A 16,158-nucleotide genomic window follows, 5' to 3' on the forward strand; every position below is an offset into this window, starting at 1 on the left:
CCTCTCACAACAGGCTCATAGCTCTTTTATTTCTTTGTAAGGTGTTGAGTAATTCTGCAATGAGGCTCTCTCATGGTTGACACCCACTTTTGGCCTTTGGGGCCCTTACATTCAATTTTTGGATAGATTAATTATGTTGATGCCTAAAAAGCTAGATTTACTAGACAAGATTTTCACAGTCAAGGAGAGCCTAGAATTGGTGAAAGAACTAAGTGGCTTCCTTTCTGGTAAGTTACAAGTTATACAAGGCAAATTAAAGAAATTGTCAAATAGAATGGAACCTTGTATACCTTCAATCTTGGATACTACCAATACAATAAGAAACTAGCAGGAGTGATCAACCTTTTTTGATGACATTTTGACCCAAGAGACTACATCAGCCATTTTTGAGGATACTTATGATTCCCCTTTTCATTCTTTAATTGATTCTTTCTTCAGGGTAGAGATAAATTTGAATAAATTTATCATTGAGTCTAAGGCAATTATGGATGCTAGGTGGACCAAGGCCACTCAAGATTTACAAGAGGTAAAGAATACTGACTGGCCCATCAAGAGAGAGATTTATGTCTAGGAAGTAGTAGGTGAAATAAAGGCTCTGCCAGCTAGAAGTAGCTAGGATATTTTGTGCATTTAGGCAACAAAGTACAAAGGGAAGAAAAAGATCAAGGATTCAACATTAATGTTTTTCTGCTTCCTCAGCTACTTACCTTTTTATCAATATTTTGAAGACTAATCCTTGTATTTATTGTATTCACCTCCCAAAACTTGTGTTTTCCATTAGAATTTTGACATGTTTCCTCCCCTCATTTGTAGCTTGTTGCAATCCTATTTATGGATTTTCAAGATGAGCACTAGAGGTTGGTTTTCTGTGGAATTAATAGATGTGTCATGTATTATTTTGCATTCCATCCACTTTTTGTTCCATAATGATCTAAATGAGTTAAATATATGCATTTTTTAATATAGAACAAATTTAAGAGACCAATAGCTTTATCTCTGTGTCATACAATGAGTTCTATTGGTGGTAAAAAGTTTTAAATTGAACCACTATCTTTGTAGTTTTGTCTCTTTACCATGTAGTTGTAGCTTTGAGACTGAATAGATAAGTTTCTCTTTAGTTTAATGCAATCCAAAAGGTTGTATGTCTTTTATTGATTGCTACTAATTCAAGAATTAGGTAAATTTCTTTCAATAATTGATAAGGTTTAGGGTTTATAGAATGGATAAGTATTAGAATGAAACTAAAAGTTTAATGGTGACACTTTCAATCACAAGTTGAGTAAAAAGGTCTAAGACTGCTAACATTTGACTCTATATCCCATTGGATAAGGCACTGGTCCTTCCTAAAGTTTAATATTATATTGTTGGTTCACCTTTATATAACAAATCACAACAACAAATCAACTTATTTTTATGCATTGAAGAAATAGAAATGTCAGTCAAGGCTTGTTTGTTGTTACTTTCCTTGGTTATAATTAGCTACTGCAAGCAGGAAGTTTGTCAACAAATTATAGAAGAATATTGACCATTTCTGCTATAAGGGGATATTTTAGTACAGAGAAAACATCAAGTTGACAAGGTAAATATCCCTTAGGTTTTCCTGCCTTGGCTTAGCAAAGCCTAAAGTGAAGTGAGTCTTGTTGACTCTATTAATGTTTGGTCTAGAACTAAGATTTAGCCTTGTTGAATATAGGATTTAGCTCATTCTTAGGCTTGTCCCTAGTCTTTGTTTCTTGGTATCAAGTTTGAATCCACTTGATATGTTCTTTACAAGAAAGAACTCCAACACATTCAGTGGTTACCTAGTAAGTTCAATAGTTAAGTAGTTCACACCGAGTATTCCAGAAGCTACCGAGTAAGTGTATAGTTCAGTAATGTTTATTGAGTCATCAGTTTGTGTGATGAGAAGCCAGTTTCCACCAAGTGATGGATGTGTAGTGTTTATCGAGTGATAGCAAGGTAAACAAAGGATTTAGTATCTATCAAGTAACATTATCTACCGAGTCTCCAATGGTTATCGAGTTCCAAGCTACATTGTGTGATTAGTATGGACTAAGCATCTACTTCTACCCAAGTGCATGATGATGCCAAGTAATGTAGTGGATGTTGAGTGTCAGAAGGTCACCAAGTTAGCTTGAAGAACCCAAGTTTTCTACTATTTGGTTGACTCAGTAATGTTTCGTTTACTTGTGTTTTAGCTGACCTTGTAATTATAATTATTGGAATGGTATATATGTAATCTATTGTATCATTTGCAATGTATGGAAAATGTATCAAGGAATGGACATGTAATGTTTAAGAAGAGTGAATGCGAATCAATAGAAGATCAGAGTATTCAGCAAGGTCTTCAAGGAGCAATAAAGATATATCAGTCGCAAGAGATGATATTTACTTCAAGGATCTAATCAACAATCTAGTTGTAAGTCAAATCTACTATTTCATTTTAATATGTGAATCAATTTTTCCAAATCCTTTAATAGGGTAGACTTAACAATCTTTGTATAAATCTCCTAACAAAGTGCATACTTCATTGTATGTTTGTAAAACCTCTAACAAGGTGGACCTAGTAGTCCAAATTGCTCTTAATAGGGAAGATCATCAAAAGTGATCAATGTAAGCCCTAAAAGGCCAACTTTATAATATAGTAGTGAAGTTTTGTGGGTATCATCCTCACCTTAGTTTTACTTTCTATTTGGAAAGTTTTTGGGTCACAAAATACTGTGTTCAAGTGTTATGAATGTTTATGTTTTTCATGCATGTAGTAGATTACATGAATGAATGATGAATGATTTATATTGTTAAGTGTTGAATTGATTTAAGTTTTTGAGGTTACTGATTCACCCCTCCCCTCTTAGTAACTTAGCTAGTCTTGATTATTTCCAATAATTGGTATCAGAGCTTTGTGGTTCTCAGGATAAAGTTTAACAACTTGAGTAAAAATCAAGGGCAATAAAGATATTCAAACTTGATAAAGCTATTGAGAATGAGAAACTAGATCTAGAGATGGCCATAACTCAACTCAAGGAAGCAAAAGAGCATCTTTCTCAATCAATGAAAAGAAGAAAAGAACTTGCAAGATAGATGAATGACCACCAGTATGTTGAAGAAAAGATTGAAGATTTTTTCCCTTCAAGTAATTCAAATGAAGAAAATGAAGCAATCAAAGAACTCCTAGAAAAGAATGGCTCTCTGCAAGAAGAGGCAAGAAAATTGAAAAGAGAACAAGAAATTTAGTCAATAAGAATGTGTGAAATTCTAGAACAAAGGAATAAGGCAAGTGAAGACTTGGAGGCAAGGAACAATTCAAATCAAAATCAATTCCTTCAACAAGAAAGTCTTGTCAATCAGCTCTCTAATGCAAATAAGGAAATCATGAATTTGAGATCTAAAAGTGAAAGGTTAAGGAATGATTTAATAATTGAAAGACAAATCAATGAAAGATTGAAAGTTGATCTAATCTCTAAAAAGAAACTCAATGAGAGGATGATGAAATCTCAAGTAGACATGGATCAATTGAATCAGCAGAGTGAGCAGAATCCTTATAGGAAAAAAGGTAAAGGAGGAATTGGATAAAAAGAAGAAAGTGAATCTTCCAAAAAAGGTGCCCAAAGGAATCAAAGACCTACTTTCAATCACTATGGTAAGTTAGGTCATACATCAAACAAATGTTGGAATAATGGAAAGGCAAAATTCAATGGAAAATGCTACAATTGCAGTAAACATGTACATAAATATAATGAATGCAAAGAGAAATCAAAATTTGAAGGAAAATGTCATAAATGCAAGAAACAAGGTCACAAGGCATCTAAATGTAGATCCAAATCATTCAATCCAGCTGAAAAAATTGTCAAAGCAATATTTGGTTGGGATTACAATACTTGGTGTAGATGTCACTATTGTGGAGAATATGGACACATTGGCATAGACTGTACAAGGCATCACTTGAGAAAGAGAGATTCAATAATAAGATGTTATACATGCACTAAAATCAGTCACATAGCTAAAAACTACATGAACATAGGAAGAGTTGAAGATGAGAAGAAAGCTAAAGCTAATAACATCAGGAAGCAAATGAGACAGCAGTGGATTCCTAAATCTACTAAGCAAAATAGTTCAAATGATGGCAATGTCACTCAAGAAGTGGGTGACTCCACCATTTCCAATTAGATTCATAAAGGAGGAATTGGAACTGCAACTTCAAGTTATATCTCAAGTAGTTCCAAATGCAACAAAGTAGAAGATCCAGTTCAATATTTCAAATACAAAGGGATCACATAAGATCAAGTCTTACCGAGCAAGGTTAGTCATAGACTCAACTAAGTGAGGTTGGGAGTAATGAAAGTTTGTTTGATCGTCAAGTCACAAGTTTCTACTGAGCTAGTGAGTGGATGACAGTCTGTCACACACTATGTCATTATGGTACCTAGCATTAATGGTGAATTTTCATCAAAAAGGGCAAAATTTGACTTCATTTTTCATCACGACTTCACAATTCACAAAGCTAAGAGATTTTTAGGTGCACACGAGCGATTTCAAGCAAATTTCCAGTGAAGAATTTGTTCAAAAAAATTCTATCATTTACCAAGCAGCGATGGTATCTAGGAGTAGCAGTAGTAGCAAGGAAAAAAAAGGTTCAAAAATGTTGGTTAAGGGTATAGAGCAGAAAGCGCTGAATTTCAAGCTAGTTCCAGCAATTGTAGAGGCACTTGACCCTTATGGTGCACAATCTCAAATCCCACCCAAGATACTTCTAATTAATGACATTCACACTCATTTTAAGTGTTCTATTTAGGAAATTGGAACCCTAGAGATGGATAGTACCTTACAAGAAATGTGTGTTGATGGTTTGCTTAAACTCGAGCATAAGCACTTAGAAACTAAAGGGTTGACCCATATCACACACCTGCTAAGAAGTTTTCAGATAAAGTGGATTAGATACATTCTCAATTGTGTGCACAATGGATAATTTTTCTTAGCATAGCCATTTTAATCTCCAAGAAAATGATTCACAAGATTATGGGTCTTCCCATGCTAAGCAAAGCCAAAACCACAAAAACCCTAGGTCAGGATGAACTCCAAAACAAAACCTTAGCTGAGTAGGATGGTAGAGGTTTGAAAATTAGCATTGTTTCTAATGTGGAATTAAGGTTTGGCATTCATGTAATTGCCCAAGATGTATAGCTCTAGTCGATTGAATAGTGTTCCATTTGAGGTAGTGGATTTACCATTTAAGGTTGTGAAGAAAAACATGGAATTTGACTTGTCAGAGTTACTATTGAAGCAATTGAATAAGAATATGGACAGTACTAGGACATCAAAGAACAACCCTTACAAATTTGGTTCTTTGTTGACATGTCTTTTCTTTTATGTTCAAAATTTTTTCCCATCTAAAGGTTTTGTTGTATGGAGAAAAGATGTTCCTATCTTGTATCAAATAAATGAGTTCATTGTAGAAATAGGTATAAATTTTGACAGCATCATGGACAATTATTTTGAAGATTTCAAGGAAAGGATGAACAACAAGTTTAGGATTCATCCCAAACTTGTTGAGAATTACAAAGATGATGTGTGTTTCATGGTTGAATGTGATAGAGTGTACATTCAGGCAGTCAAGCCCCAAGTTGCATGGTTGAAACCTCTTCCTTATGAGGTAAACATTGATGAAACTAGGGATATTATTGAAGCATTGGTGAATAAACCTACAGATTCTAAGCAACCAATTTTTGGTACATATGATGAGGCCAATGCTAGAATTGAGCTTGAAATCAAGCTACCCTAGGCAATCAACAAAGGAAAGATGAAGATAGACAAGATGAAAACTGCCACTGGCCCTCTTATGGTTACAGAAGGTAAAGGAGAGGATGAAAAAGAAGGAGAAGGAGAAGGAGATGAATAAGAATCTGAGAAAGAGGTAGAGCTAGCAAAGAAGAAAGGTAGGGTAATCATTACCAAACCTCCAAAGGCCTCCACAACTATTTTCACTAGAAGAGCAAAAGGAAAGGAAAAGGTGAAGTTCTACTCAATAAGCCCCCACTTATCTTGCAGGAAAGGTTAAAATAGATGGAAGAAGGAGCAAGCATCACAAACTTTAAGGTTCTCAAGTTTGAGATAAGGACTGATGTTGAGAAGATGCAAATTGAGGAGTTGGTACACACCAAAATGAGAAAATGGAAGTATTCCCCAGATCAGATTGCTCCTTAGATTTCAAAAGAATTATTGGCAAGATTACAGCCAAGGTGGGAATCAGCTGTACAAACAGCAAAAGATATTTATGAACTATCCTTGAAGAAGTTACTACCCAATCTCACTAATGTGGAAGTCAAGGCAACAATGAAAAAAATGAAGGTAAAATGATGATTATATTCCATACATGTTTGATTTTAATCAAAGATATTGAGCATATTGTTAGAGATGCAACAAACATGTGGAAGAACATCTATCATCTATATAAGCCTAGTGATGATCCAGTGGAAATCAAGGATGATGATGGTGATAGTGATGATGAAGAAGATAACATTCCATGTGTTACTTTTGATCTTCAAGAGTATCAGGCATTAAGGGTTGATGATGAAGAGAAAGAGGAAGAAGTTGAAGATGAAGACGATGATCCAATGAAAATAGCAGCAGAATTCATTGCTTCCCTTCCTCACTCTCCACCTAAAATTGCTACATCATCAGGGTTAGAGATAGTTTCAACAAGTATGATTGCAACTACCTCAAATATATCTACATAATCATTAGTTGCTACCTCACAGCTCTAGGTATCTAGAATGGAAGTGTCTACCACTTCATCTACCAAGCTATAACCCTCTTCATCATCTCCCAAGAAATCTACTTCAGTAGTATGCACAACTCCTAGTTCTTCAATTGTGTCAATTTCTTCAGCACCAAGTATAGTAAGTTTGCCATCATGTTCTACAATTTTGTTAACTATAGCTTTAATTGCACCAGCTTTTGTGCCAGTCAATTCTTCAATTGTAAGTATTCCAGTTTGTATACCACCTATTGGTACTTCATTTTTGGATAGTACATTAGTTTTGGATATAGTTGGCACTTCTTTTAGTTTTCCTTCAACTAGACTAATTCACATTTTTACTACAAGTCCAACAATTTCTACAATTGTTTCCATTTCTAAGTCCAAGGAAGTAAGCTCAGAAGTAAAACCAAAGACTCCTCTAAAACTTCTACTTACAGGTAAAGAAATTAATGAAGACATTGATTTGGACAAAGAAATTGTTTTTCCTAAGTTGGATTTGGACAATTCCATAGTTGATGAAATGAGACTACTTAGTCAGCTTTTGCAGCAAAAGGTAAGGCAAAAGCAACTTAGAGATGAGAGAGATAAAGAATTTACTACAATTGAAAATGCTAAAAATATAAATACTGAGGCTATAGTTATTGATGTTGACTGATCTCAACACATTTTGTTACAATTAGAAGAGGTTGTAAATAAGTTCAATGAGGATACCTCTGGCCAAGAAAAGCTCATTGAGAAGGCAAAGAAAAAGTTTGATAATAAGGTACTTGAGCACACTGCTCAGCACATTGCCATTAATCAGGTAGAGCTAACTACAATTTTGAGCAATCTTGAACAATCTTTATCCAATGTAACATCACTTTTTGGCAAGTTTTGTGATGTTATTGAGTTTACTAAGGATATAAAGGAGAAATTGAGCAAGATTGATGTTGATATGAAGGCAAGCACTCAAAGGCTATAGCTTGACCCTAGTTCAAGCTTAGCACATCACATGAAGGTGAGATTTTTGTCAGATTTGCAGGCAGAATTGCTAAGAGAGGAAGCCAGGATTAGGTCTACACTAATTGATATACAAAATATGATCCTTCCAATTATAGACTCAAAGCAAAACACATTGCATATTCAAAAACATTGGTTCAGGATAACAATTTTTCCATAGCAAATCATATGATTAAACTTTCTACAGAAGTTCAAATGGCACTCTCCACCTACAAAATTTTGCAAGGCAATTGGGATAAGACATTGGCTCTTATTCTCTAGTACACTCTGAATTTCTCTCACATTTTGGTGTCTCTATTTGAATATTTTGCATATACTCTTTGGCATTATTGTCAAAAAGGGGGAGTAAGAAATGATAAGCGACTTGTGGAGATAATAAGGGAGAAAATAGATTGATTTATGTATAGATAAAGGCTATGTATATATTATGCCATATGTATGGGGGAGATATGTAAGATATGTATATACAACAGCTTTACAAAGATCAATTTTGGAAAATCAAAAATTAGTATGTCAAGTGTACATAAGGCCCATAAGTGTTTTTGTCACTAATGCCAAAGGGGGAGATCATTGGCATTATGTTGTATTTTTCATTAGTGACAACACTTATTCAATTCTGAATGGCTATCAAGCTCATCATCCAGTCTACAATTTATACTAAACATTCAGTGGTTACCTAGTAAGTTTAGCAATTAAGCAATTCACACTGAGCATTCCTGAAGCTACCGAGTAAGTGTGCACTTTAGCAGTTTCTACTGAGTCATTAGTTTGTGTGATGCGAAGCCAATTTCCATCAAGTGATAGATGTGTAGTGTTTACCAAGTGACAACAAGGTAAACAAAGGATTTAGTATCTACCAAGTCTCCAATGGTTATCGAGTTCCAAGCTATGTTGTGTGATTAGTATGGACCAAGCTTCTACTTGTACCAAGTGCATGATGATGTTGAGTAATGTAGTGGATGTCGAGTATCAAAAGGTCACCAAGTCAGCTTGAAGAACTCGAGTTTTCTACTATTTGGCTAACTCGGTAATGTTTTATTTACTTATGTTTTAGCCAACCTTGTAATTGTAATTATTGGAATGGTATATATGTAATGTATTATATCATTTTCAATGTATGGAAAATGTATCAAGGAATGGACATGTAATGTTTAAGAAGAGTGAATGCAAATTAGTAGCAGATCAGAGTATTTAGCAACATCTTCAAGGAGCAGTAAAGATATATCAGTCACAAGAGGTGATCTATACTTTAAGGATCTAATCAGCAATCTTGTTGTAAGTAAAATCTATTGTTTCATTCTAATAGGTGAATTAGTTTTTCCAAATCCTTTAATAGGTTAGACTTAATAGTCTTTGTATAAATCTCCTAACAGAGTGCATGCTTCATTGTATGTTTGTAAAACCTCTAACAAGGTGGACCTAGTAGTCCAAATTTCTCTTAACAAGGTAGATCATCAAAAGTGATCAATGTAAGCCCTAAAAGGCCAACTTTATACTGCAGTAGTGAAGTTTTGTGGGTATCATCCCCACCCCAGTTTTACTTTCTATTTGGAAGGTTTTTAGGTCACCAAAATAATGTGTTCAAGTGTTATGAATGTTTATCTTTCTCATGCATGTAGTAGATTAGATGAATGAATGATGAATGATTTATATTGTTAAGTGTTGAATTGATTTAAGTTTTTGAGGTTACTAATTCACCCCTCCCTGTTCAGTAACTTAGCTAGTCTTGATTATTTCCAACAAGGTGGGCATCCTTTTTTAATTACTCAACCTTCAAACCCCGTGCAACATATTTAGTCACAATATCCTTCATAGGTGATGTAACTAGTTGTATGCTTCTTTTCTTGTTGATTATATTGGATAAGCAAGCAAGAATAGCAGGACCTATAGAAATTGCCCGAGGATCTCTAGTGGGAGTCATAAACCTTGGTTGATCCACCTTAGGAGCCTTAATGAACTATACATCACCATCAGCACCATTTGAGAAATTAAGACCATCATTTGAATTTTTCCCCTAAGTTGACATCCTCTCTATTTGAACCCTGTGTTGCTTAAGGGCCTCGAATTTAGCTTGAGATCTAGTTCTAGGAGCCATATTTTGTGTATGGGTGGGTATCCTCTTCTGTTTACCTTGAGCCAACTCACTACCTACAATAGGAGACAAAAGTGGGATGTTAGAAGATCATGGTTCAGAAAGGAAAACCACCCCTGAAGATGGTTCATTGACAAATTTCTTGTTTTGCTTCTTTAGCCAATCGTTTGTGTAAGTAAATATAAATCTAGCTCTTAGATTTATATCTTCTTCTTCATCCTAGTTCCAATCTACTACCAGTAGCTTTGATTCATGGGATTCTTTCTAGCCTAGTTCAACCATATCTTAGCCATCCTCAATCACCCCTTCTGTTTTAAACTTCAACTTAAGGGAATGGATTTGTTGTAATGTTAACCTTGAATGGTCTCTTCTCAAAACCTCCTCCTCATCTTTACAATCTTGCCATAGATCCTCTAACTATGGAGTTACTAATGGGTGGCCTACAAGATCAAGAATTTGAACTACATATCCTGTACTATTGAAATTTCTTCTGCTATGATAAGAACCAAAATTGAATCCAAGAAAATTGCTTCCAATAACAGAATTGTTAATCATACTACTATAGAGCAAAGGACCCAATTTAATTGAAAAAGTTGTCTCCCAATCCTCCTATGGTAAATTATCCTTAACAACATAGAATAGTTGTCTGCAAATCTCAACTAAAAAAATGCAATCCAAAGCATATTGTTGAATTTTTAGAGGTTCCTCTTCAAATTTGCCTATTCTCAAGTAAGTGAACTTGGAAAACTATATGAAATAACTTTCGTATTGTTCAATCAACCTTTGAGATTTGGAAGAGAACCTAGGCATTGGTGCTTTCTTCAAGGCTGTATGCACATTTTCAATTAACACATCATGAACCTTCCTAAAGCTCTCCAAAACTTTATCTTTTTGTAGCAGAAGGTAATATTGGTACACTATTATTCTTCATTCTAGACTCCGTGAGGAAGAGGGGTAAAGTCACAAACACAGGCAACACAATAAGTTAAGTAGGAGGCCATATAGAAATTTTCCCTAGACTCTTTGGCATGCTTAAGTTGTGTCCTTAGTGAACTAGTGATAATCTCTGCCTAGTCCATCCATTGTTCTTCCTTCAAAATGATTTCTATATATCTGTACATCCATTCCTCAAAGAGAAAAACATTAGCAAAACCTTTGACTCTATGCAATAACACCACAAGGTCATGAGTATGAGGTTTAAGGTTATCTTTAGTGATAACTTTGGAAAACCTAGAACCTCCACCATACATGGTCTCAGTCCATTTCCTAGCCAGGGTATTGCAAAATTGGTTTGGAGTTTATTGATATTTAGCCTAGGCTTGAACTAGGGAGAATGTGGCAAAAGTGCCCTGTAGCAGGCCCAATACAGAGGCAATAGTTTCTCTCATAATTGAGATCACTATTTCACCATCTTTGTTTACAATACATTTGTTCCTAACATCATAATGGTCAAAACACATTTGGAGCAACTTATGATTGAGAAGAGATAGGGGAAAAGCCACAGCTTCAATTAGTCCACTAGTTAGAACTTCCATGCACCCTTTCAATTTATCAGCATAATCAAGGAAATTTGCTTGCAAAATCTCTATCTTGACACCCTCTAAGTTTGTATCACTTATGATAGGCTTTTTACATTCCAAACTTGAAACATTGCCAAAGAAATGTAAAACATACTTCATCCTTAATAAAAATAGCAAGGCTTCAAACTAATTTTCTTGGAAAATACAGAGATTGCAAAACAAAAACAAGAATTTCTATGTTTCTGACCTATGATTTGCCGAAAAATAACAATTTTCCCTTCCTTTCTTAATAGTTTCTTCTCCAAACTTTCAACTCTTCGCATGATAAATAAAAAAAGAAATTTGAGCTCATTTTAAGAAGGAAAAGCACTTATGTGTGGAAGTATAGGCTCATTATAAGGCATTAATGACAAATCACTCCTTTTTAAAGTTCACATGTTTGAAAGCTTGGTGATATAACCATTTCATTTAATAATTCCTCTTTTTGGCTATATCAATAATGATTAGCTTTATTTCAACATCCAATCCCCCTTTCTGGCTGAAGATTTTCCACTTTTCCTCATAATGATAATCTTTCACATTGGGAATAAAAATGTCCTTTTAATTACTACCCTCTAACATAGCAATCAATGCCTTGCAAAATGACAGTGCATTGTACATCATAGTTCATCTTCACCAAGGAACCTCTATCATTGAACAACTTTGAACTACTTCGAACTGAGGTTCAAAGTGGTTCAAAGTAATTCAAAAGAACACCCCACGGCTTTGGTGTGTGTTTCTTGCAGAAAAATCGTTAGTGCAAAAACCTTTGGTTGAACTACTTTGAACTAGAGTTCAAAGTGGTTCAAAAGAAGAAATCATGACATAGAGTGTTAGGGACTTTGGACAACACTTCGAGACATGGTGAACATGCAAGGAAACAAAGAAAAAAAACTTTGAGAGTTGGGTGAGCAAAAATTTAATTAAAGAGTTTTAAACATGGCGACTCATTGGACAACTAACAGCCTGATATTTTCAAATTTCTTTCCAAGTTCATTATTCTTTGGCTGGTTTCTTCTGTGAAGATTGAAGGATCACACAATTTTTTGTACAGTGAGAATATATTTTCAAGTACTATCTTCACCTTTTCAATTTTCTTCACCAGCTCTACCTATGATAGTGATATTTCACTAGATATTTTCTCATTCACTTTTCCTTGAAACTTCTTCTTAGACCATTCCATGAGTTTTACATTTGTCTCTTGGTCTTCATTGGTCACCTATTCAACAATTTTTGATAGTTGTTGCAATATTTTCTTGGTTTCATTAGGTTCCTGCAAGTTAAATGCATCTAGAAAGATGTCTTTTATCTTAATTAGTTCTCATCTTTGCTTGTACTATTTTCTGAGTATATCTTGGTTTTTCTTTCTTTTCAACACCTCTTGCATCTCATTGATCTATTCTATGTTCATAGTTGCATAGTCATACTTTGGAATGACTATTTCTTCATCTAATGTAGGGTCTCCATAGTGATGTACCCTTGCAACCTTTGTGGAGCTCAAGCCTGGTGTTAAAATTTGGAGTGGCATTTCTTTAGTGCTCAGCTTCTAAGACATTCTTGTAGGAGTCTTAGTAGTTGGTAGATTAACCAAAGTTTGAATTGCTTCTTGCTCCTTTTCCTTTGGAATCTCCTTCTCCTCCTCTGATTTATCTTTATCAATAATTATTATTTGTGGTGGTTCACCTTGTACTTGTGTAGTAGGAATAGAAGTATCCATTTGTCATGTGTGTTCCTTTGTTGGCTCCTTTGTAGTTATAGCAACTTTAGCTGTGGTATCAACCTTAGATGATGTATTTTGTGGTGCTTTCTTTTGAGGTTGTCCACTTATATTTGTAGGGATGGCAAGGGATGTTTCTTGTGTGACCACCTTGTCCCTCATTAGGTCAACTACTACTTTCTGCAAATCATCTACACTGGCCAACACTAGGTTGTCATACAACTTGGCTTGTAGAGTTGATTGGTCAAGGATCTTCTTTAGATCCTTTTTAGTGAGTGGGTTGATGTTCGAACTGTGCTATCAAGAACATCCTTCACTTTGATTGTTTCTGCAAGTGTGTTATTGTCATGTGGAGGGCTTGGTGGTGGCAATTGTGTGTCTTGCACACTCTGATCTATTTTCTGTTCCTTAGCAATTGCCATATTATCTTTTTTTTTTGTGTTCCCTTCTCCACTGTGTCATCTACCTTTTCCTTCTCACCTTCTCCTTCCTTATCATTTTATTCCTCTTCTCCATTATTTCTTCCCTCAAAGGGATCTTCATCTCCTTCTTTAATAGTTGTTAGCCCATATATTAGCTTCCATATTTGACTGAACTTCTTGACAACATCTTCAATCTTATTTCGAAGAATTTTGAAGGCTCTATATTTGGGTGCAAATTTTCTCCCATGCTTCTTGTTAGCCTTAGTTATTTGTCCTTTTCTGAGCTCTGGCATTACTCAAGCCAATATAGACTCTCTTATTTCTTTTTCCATGTTAAGGCAATAATGCCATTTATTTTCAACAATAGAATATAAATCTTTAGGCATTAAATTGTCAAGTTCAAGTAGAGTATTCTTGAACTTAGTCATTATGGTATAGATCGGTTCCTCAACCATGTTTTGTTCTTCCCTACTTAAATTATTGAAATCAATGTTCTTTAAGCATGTTAAGTATGCATTATCTTTAACATTATCACAAATATTTTGTAAATCAGACTTGGTGGCATGACTTACCACTCTAAATTGGCTTGTGTCTTCTGACTCGGTCCTCTCTTCATCAAAGTCAAACTGTACAACATATTTTCTTCTTATCTTCTTCTGCATTGGACCTATTTGCTCAGTAGCCTTCTTCTTCTCTTTTGTTTGCTCTTTTTCCTTTTGGGTGGTAGCTCTTGTAGTTACTCTTGTGGTTGACTTGGTTGGGCTTGGCTTTGCAATCTTTTTGCCCTTGGGCTAAGCTATAGGTTGTATCTAATCTTTTCTCTTCTTAGGCTCTAGCTTATTGGTGCTTTCTCGGCTTGTTCCTCCTTGGCACCTTCTTCTTCTTTAGCATCTTCTCTCATGCCTTATGTCAAGGCAAGTGGCTCTTAGCCCTATTCTTCTTCTTTTTCATCTTCATCATCTTCTTCTTCTCCTTCTACAATCCCTTCTCCAAATTTGACCTTAATTTTCTTAACCAATTTATCCTTTTTCTTTAGAGTTGAGGTAGATTTCAACTCCATTTCCACCTTAGACTTTACAACATCATAGGTACCAAAAGGTTTTGTACTTTTATCAATTTCTTTGGAAAGCAATGTTGTGATTGCTAATGATGCCTCGTCAATGTTTATCTCATATCCTAATGACCTTAGCTATCTAACTCTTGGTACTACTATTTGGATATAAGTATAATCAATATCAACTAAGAAACATATATCATTGATGTGTTGCTCTACTAGGGAAACTAGAATTCTTAGTCTTTGCTTCATGGACTTCTTAAAGTCCTCAAAATAGCTTGTCATTAAGGTTTCAAAATTGGCTCCCATCTACTCTATATACTCATTTATCTATATAGCTATAGACCTATTAGTCTTCCATCCTATCTCTCTGAAAGAAGGAAACTCATTCTAAACATAGAAAAAGATACCTATCAAAATAGATCCAAACTTTCATTGAGCACCTTTTGATCTCCTTATTGCTCCTAAATTCTCATTGATTTGTTGCAGTTGTAGTTTTGCTGGATCATATGTATGATCCTTCTTAACAATTTTATAGCCTACATCCACTACAATGCATGACACACTGTTTAGTCAACTTGACTGGTAGAATTTGTGAGATATGACCCTCACAGAAAATTCTAGAAGTGGCTCTTTGATTGTGTCAATGGTCATGCCCCTTTCATTCCATTTTGCCCTAGTGTTCTTCTTAATAGCTTCTTTTGAGTCACTTCTCAGGGTCTTTGGCCATTCTAGGGTTGGATATCATGTCACCCTATGTATGATTCTCTTTGACAACTTGATGGGTCCTCCTTCTAACCATAAACAACCATCGTGAATCCTGCTCAAAACTATTCTAATCTACTCCATTTTGAAAACTATAGGGAAATCTAGGGCACATGTTAGTCCCTTTCTCTCAATAATGTTAATTCTTCTTTCAATATCTCGTTCTCACGTAGTTTTTTGTAGGCCTAATGGATTTCCATATCACCAATCCCTCCAGCCTTACAATTGTAGCATTTTCTAACATCTTGTACCATTATAACTTTTGTTGGAATAATGGATAGTGTGCCAACAGGGTCATTTTTATAAGCAAATTCATGTATTGGTGTAAAATCTAGTTGCTTGACTTCATTACTAACCAATTGAACCTCAAATAGTTCCTTGTCTTTGGGATTTCTAGAACTAGAGGCCATTACTGCAAACTAGGTTTTAAACTTTGAAATAGTGTAGCTTGGCACTTGAGAATGCCTTAGATTGATGAACGGTGCTTAATATTTGCTAGAATCTTTGCAAAAGTTTCAATCTCTACTTGGAAATTGCTTATGTGCTCACCTCACTCTTGCTTTGTGTTTGTAATGATGAAAAATGATCAAAAAATAGACCTTATACCCTTCAATACATAACATTTAATGCTTAGTGCATATATAGCTATACACTCAGCTCCTTATGTAATTTATGCTTTACTCAACATCAATCTAAATTCCACTTCACTCAGTAGCTATAGGAATTACCCTTACTCGGGTTCAATAGGAATTTCATTTTACTCGGCAATAACTACACACTCAGCTCCAACTAG

This window comes from Cupressus sempervirens, chromosome 8, assembly GCF_028749045.1.
Source record: "Cupressus sempervirens isolate cs-2001-9-10 chromosome 8, ASM2874904v1, whole genome shotgun sequence".
NCBI classification, from domain to species: Eukaryota; Viridiplantae; Streptophyta; class Pinopsida; order Cupressales; family Cupressaceae; genus Cupressus; species Cupressus sempervirens.